This window comes from Choristoneura fumiferana, chromosome 7 (assembly GCF_025370935.1).
Source record: "Choristoneura fumiferana chromosome 7, NRCan_CFum_1, whole genome shotgun sequence".
In the NCBI taxonomy this organism is placed as follows: Eukaryota; Metazoa; Arthropoda; class Insecta; order Lepidoptera; family Tortricidae; genus Choristoneura; species Choristoneura fumiferana.
The window spans coordinates 3,438,508-3,445,696 of record NC_133478.1 but is presented as its reverse complement, the minus strand read 5'-3'; positions in this window follow the sequence as shown (position 1 = coordinate 3,445,696).

The following is a 7,189-nucleotide window of genomic DNA, read 5'->3' as shown; positions in this document are numbered from 1 at the left end:
GCATGGATATTCAGGTTTCGATGAACTAAAATAGAACATAGGTATAACCAGATCCAGCAGACCGTCGAAATGAACCGCGAGTGTCCATTTAGATACCTACTATTTACTACTTCGTATCGTAGGTACGTCGTATCAATGAATAGCTTATCACGGCATAAAACATTTAATGTTGTCACACATTTTCAATTGTTCTTGGCTTAAATATTTGTATAGATAATAATTTTTATCAATTACGACATGTCGTCTGACTTTTGAGGTTTGATACCAGGCCTGTAACTTTGCAAACCAAGAACAAGGCAACAGAAAATCGAATCCAAACTCTGTTGAACCTCTTTCAGTAGAGGAATTTAAACTACCTGCATTAAAAAGCTATAACACTAATCACTGCCAATAAGCGCAGCTAAAAAATAAAGATTTAATGACTTTTTACAAAAAAAATGTTATACCCGGAGATTCACCATGGCTGGTTGCACTGGCCTGTGATGAAGACGTTATTGAGCGTGTGCCGGACGCCGGACGTAGTCACAGCTGAGACAAGCAAAGATGAAAAATAACCTTAATGGTAATAATCATCAGTCTTCTTCTTCATCACTTCTTGTCTTAGCTGTGGCTACTCAAACCAGCCATGGATAATTAAATATTACCTAAGCCAAGAACAATGAAAATGTGTGACTACGTAAATGTTTTATGCCGTGATAAGCTTTTCATTGATACGACGTACCTACGATACGAAGTAGTAAATAAGTAGGTATTCTAAATGACAATCACGGTTCATTTTGACGGTCTGTTGGATCTGGTTATATGTTTTTTATAGCCGCGTATCCATTAGAGCAGCCTCAGGCCGAGCACCGCGAGCCGAGCCATATTTTGTCGGTTTTTTGGCCGTGCTCAAAGGAGCCTCAGTCTGAGCCGTGCCTTTGGCAGCGTCTCCACTTGCGCGGCCTCGGAGCGAGGCAGCCGCTCGGCCCGAGGCTGCCTCTAGTGGATACGCGGCTTATTTAGTTCATCGAAACCTGAATATCCATGCTCCTTATCGTCACCTGAAAGAAAAACACTGTTAAATACGGCAAGTGAATCGCTGTTATACATAGATCTGTTCACTCACGAAGGCGCGCCCCTCCACAGCTAATTATTAATGTACACGAGAAAACCTCTTAAGTACTTACACATTGTCTTAGTCTTAGTGTGCGTGACTGACGGTACGCTTGCGACTGAAGCCATGAGGACAAGTTCGAGCTACGCACACATAGACTTGTCGTACGGATACGTTTAGGTACAATTACAATTATAGAATGTGGAGGGCAGACTTTCGTTAGTGAACAGATCTATAATTAAATAAATAAGTTTTTAAAAATTACTTATTATGAATCGTGCTTTCAAGCGTGTACGAACCGACTAAGCTAGCCTACACAAAGTGCACACTACTTTACAATACAGCGCGAAACGTCTAAGCGATACTTAAGCGATTTTGCTGTAGCGCTTCTTATGGTCGAAGCAAACATTGTTACAAGCAATATCGCATATTATATTTAGTTTGTTTTCGCTGTTGCAATAATTGAAATATAAAGTAATGCTCAACAGGCGAAACCTACTAACATTATTTTAGCACTTTTAGGCAGTACTCAAAATGCATTTTTATTGAAATCTTAACATTCCAAATCGCTTGTTTGACATTAAAATATTTTTGCTGTTGTAAAATAAAAAAAAATGCTGTTTAACCGACGCGTAGTTGTTTTTGGCTGTTGATTTCTTAAAAATCGGCTTTAAGTGAGCTTAAGAAAAACGTAACTCGGTATTGGAGTATCGTACAGTAAACGGGTTTCAACAGCATGTAGATCTTGGAAAGTACATTCTAACGATATATTTAACTCAGTTTTGCCCAAAAGTGACTTTAAGCGATTCTGGTTGTAAGGGGACTATATACAGTCCAGGTTCACTGGTTGTGGAACTCCTGCCGATTGCCGATAGACGTAAGGCGGACGAAGTCCTTGCCTATCTTTAAATCTATGCTAAGGAAGCACTCTATCACTCATCTTCCGTATATTTAAATATGGTAGTTAGTTTATTATCTTGCTTTTAGTTTTATTGTGTACTTATATATGTGTATTGTATATGGTTGGTTTTATGTATTTTTGATATTACCCTAAAGTACTGTAAATTGCGCCACCTGCTAAACATCTAATCCTTACTTCTGTCTATTATGAAAGTTGTCTGGAAGAGATCGCTCTCAAGCAATAAGACCGCCTATTGCTTAACTTGGAAAACCTCTATATGTTTACCTGTAACGTGTTTTCTGCACTGCTTAGGTACAGTCAACGTCATAAATAAGTAATCATTTCTGTACCTTGTCGCTTTCAGTCGTTAGGTTGTTAAACAATTTCGTATGACTTTTCAAATATGACGTTATAGTGACAAGGTACAAAAGTGATCACTTATTTCTGACGTTGACGGTACTATGTGTTGGTGTTCAATAAAGAGCCATTGTACATATTGTTTTAATCCCCCCCCCCTTGTCATTTCAATGTTTATTGGGCTACTCAAAAAAACGGTGAATCATTTTTATCAAACAACTAAGAACTACCACAATAAAACTCGCTTTCGTATAAAAATACTATTCGTCCGTTTGAAAACTATGGTGCCACAGACAGATTGAAGTGGCATTGGGCGGGCCACATCGCTCGAAGAACAGATAACTGTTGGAGGAGAGAAGTCCTCGAATGCAATGGCGACCACGAACCGGAAGATGAAGCGTTGGCAGACCTCCCACCACCAGGTGGACCTGACGACATCGTGAGAGTTTCGGGAAACCGGTGGATGCAAGTGGCGAGTTGTCGTTCACTGTGGCGTTTTAAGGCCTTTGTTCAGCAATGGAAGTCTTCTGGATGATGATGATGATGTGAGCAAGAGAGTAATATATGATTTTGGTTACCGCTTTCGTGCTTTTTTCGTGCCATACTACACTAGTGTTGGTACAACCGCGGTTGATTAAATCCAGCAGTTGAATCGAATCAATTCATTTATTTCATTTTTTAATTTGCACAACTTTTGCTCAATTAAGGCCCTTTCTCATCACTTATTTTATGTAACAGATAACTATAATGCCATCTCTGTTTATTCGGGCAAGAGAAACAGTGACAGCATCTCAGATATCCTTCATATAAAATTGGTTAATGAGTGATGGCACAGGTAGGTCTAAGATTTTTAAGACATAGATAGTGGCAACTATTCGCGTGTACAAGCTATCAATGTGTGCGTTGAACGAGGGTTATGTAGTTGTCAAGCCAAAGATGTAGGTTAAATTCCTGTCAGTTCATTTGAAAAAGCTTATTCAGTTTAAAACAAACACCTTAATCTATTTTTATTTCTCCCTACAAGGCAAGCATTTAGTAACATGAGCAATCATTGCGTAATATTATCTGTAGCTGAGCTATTCATCAACAAAACCATTGTACCTACTAGTACCTATTTACTATTAGTAGGTGTTCTGTGAATAGGTAAAGAAACGAACAATACCGTAGTCGTAGGTACTATGCACAGATATATGTATTATTATGTATTTTAGTCGGGAAAAAGTTGTATCTCAATCGCAATAAGAACGTTTACACCATATCAAATGGTCATGGCTCAAATACTAATCAGCTCTTAATAATAATTAACTTATTTTGCTTAAAGGTCTTTCGAGTTCAAGTACAACAAAATGTACAGTTACCAAAAAAAATAAATTTTCAACAAAATCTTTTGATTACTTTCAGAACAAAGCCACCTGCGTGATGTTCTACTTCTTCGTCGGATTTATTGTCACTCTTCTACTCGTACTCAGTGCTATCCTGGAGCTGGTGCAGAAGATGTGGCCTCTGTCCTTGGTTACTTTCATGTTCTCCAGTAAGTAAATTGAAACTCTCTCATCAACTAAGTCGTCGACATAACTAGCTCGCAAAATATTAAAGTTCAATTGGCTATGGGCAGGCTAAATTGCTCGAAGAACAAATAACCGTTGGAGAAGAAAAGTCCTTAAGTGGTGATCACGAACCCAAAAGATGAAGCACTGGCAGGCCTTCCACGAGGTGGACTGACGATATCGTGAGAGTTGCGGGAAACCGATCAATGCAAGTGGCGATTTGTCGTTCATTGTGGCGTTCTAAAGGGGAGGCCTTTGTACATCAGTGAACGTCTTTCAACTGATGATGATGATGATGGTCCTGAGAAGAAATTTGTGCCCAGCAGTGGGACGTATATAGACTGGGAGTGGCTGGGATAATAATGATGAAATTAAAGAACAAACGAAGCCTAAATGTCGAGAGGATGTGATTCTCTAAACGAACTAGTCCGAGTAGTTGCTTTTCTCCCGCCAAACATGGCGCTGGCGCATTTCAAGCTCCCTCCCAGTACTCCTCAGAACTACCAAACCAACACCCGAGCATACTCCGTTGCCAGACAAACCAATGTCGTACCTACTTATAGTGTTATACCGGGTGCGGCCTGTAATACGAGCAAAAAATTAAAACACAGATCGTCCTCGTCAAACTGAACAACATTAGTTACACGACTTTTAAAAATAATGGAGTCTTTGAATTTTCCTTTTTTCATACAAATTAAATACTGCTATCAATGTACGCCATCCTAGAACACAACTGACGTCGCCTGTTACGCTACAAACATCAAGCATGTGGCTTTACATTGCTTCTTCGAATAAACTTAAAAGTGTAATAAAAATAAAAAATAAACCAATTCTTTTTAAAAGTCGCTGAACTAATGTTGTTCAGTTTGAGTATTCATATTACAGGCCACACCCGGTATAGTACAAGTAAATACATGCGGCGTCAGTATTTTGTGTGATGTTTGTAATAGTTGGGTTGTCAGCAGCGTGACATTATGTACCTAAATATATAAAAAAAGTCTTTGAATACTGATTATCCCCAGACAAATTTTATGTTTTGGCTCAGTAGTAATGTCTATATTGAAATGTTCAAGACTATCCAGGAGGGAGTAAGTCATGGTGGCCTAGACTAGTGGTTTGACCTATCGCCTCTCAAGCAGAGGTTCGTGGGTGCAAACCCCGGCCCGCACCTCTGAGTGTTTCGAAATTCATGTGCAAAATTATATTTGAAATTTACCAAGCTTTACGGTGAAGGAAAACATCGTGAGGAAGCCTGCACACACCTGCGAAGCAATTCAATGGTGCGTGTGAAGTTCCCAATCCGCACTGGGCCCGCGTGGGAACTATAGCCCAAGCCCTCTTGTTCTGAGAGGAGGCCTGTGCCCAGCAGTGGGACGTATATAGGCTGGGATGATGACTTACATTATTAAAGAATTTGAAAACAATGCATTTTATTCATTCTAGATATCGTGTTTCATAGTAAAATTTATTGTTTATGACTACACTGTCGATATAAATAGAAATAATGTGAGTTTTTTTTTTTTTTCAAAATGACCTGGTTCGATTTCCGCAATGAGAACAAGTTTTTTTTTAAGAACAGATCTTCGTATGTCTTATTGAATTATGTCGTATGACGTCGTATGGTGTCGTATGAAGTTCCCAATCCGCACTGGGCCCGCGTGGGAACTACGACCCAAGCCCTCTCATTCTGAGAGGAGGCCTGTGCCCAACAGTGGGACGTAAATAGGCTGGGATGATGATGATGATCCAGGAGGGATTAAAAATATCCCTGTACGCTTTTAATGATTGTACAGTCAAGTGTAAAAATTTGAACTTATTCAAAGTTTCAATAACACCCCTCTTTTTGCGTTGGGGGTTAAAAATAAGTACCACAGACTCTTATTCCGACGCAATAAGGCCGTAGTAACATATTTTTGAGTGGTTCGAATAGATACTTATTTTTGCACTTGACTGTACCTATTTAATGTATGTATTTTGACGAAAATGTTATAATGTTAATGTTTTTTTTTCTTTTTTTTTCAGTGATGTACGCATACTGTTTAGTAGCAGTGTACTCTTTCTATGAGCAACTACGGCGAAGTGGTACGCTCTCAGATACAGACCAACTAATTCTGGATGAAGACTTTGACACCGACATCGAAAACGTAGATTAAGGGAACCCTTGAGAACATTGGTTCAAAAATGTTACCTAAAGCTCTTGGCCATATCTAATTCTAGATTATTAATTTTGCCTAGGGATCGTCGTATTTTTTTTGTCCTAATGTGGTCTTTGGTCGAATGATCGTTTGGTATATTTTTTCTTCAGAAAGCGAAAGTATTCGATAAAATCTGTTAAATTCTATAACTTTTCATTTAGAATAGGTTAGGTTAGGATTATTTCAAAACATTTCAGAAAACTTATTTGAATATGAAAAATCGATGTTTTTTGTCCAATTAAAATATACTAAACAATCATTCGATGAAAGACAAAATATTCGATTCCGTAGACGGATAAGTAAATAAGATGTGTAAATATTAATTCGGAATACTTCAGCAGCTTTCAGGTTAAGTTCACAGTTCACAAATTACCTTTTTTAAGGATTTTAATCGAATGTTTTGAACATGAAACTACCGTGAGACTCACTCATATTAAATATAATGACCGGATAACTCACGTCTTAAACTGACGTCTTACGTCAGTGCGCGTGTTGCAGCAGCCGCTGAGTCGCGTTGCTCCGAAGACGAAGGGCTACGGATTAGCCCGAAACATGTCGAGCTAAACTCGATTTAAGACGTGAGTTATCCGGGTCATTAATATTTAGTACGAATGTTTTGATTTGAGAAAGATAAAGTCATTTTGACTTTCACTCTATTCGACCAATGTATGAATTAGATTAGTCCTGAAAGATATTTCTAGTACTTTTCACTTAAACTAATTCGACATCTGCTGAAATTTTTGAATTATTTTAAGACAGTTGTAAGACAGAGTTATAGATATAAATTGTCGAACAAATTGAATCATAACCCAAGGTGGAACCTTTGTGCTACTAATGTCATGTTGATATCTCATACTTTTGTCAAGGAAATCATAGTAAAATTTATTATTATAAGGTTCCACCCTGGGTCATGATTCAATTTGTTCGACTGTAAATACATTATATTGTGTTCTTTAAATGCACTTACAAAATATGTACTGTATTTACGAAACAATAACTTGCCAAAAAAGATATTACCAACTGTAAAATTGAGATAAGTTGTTTTAGCAAATGATTTTTTGCCAAATGATAATTTGATCCAAATATTTTGGGATGT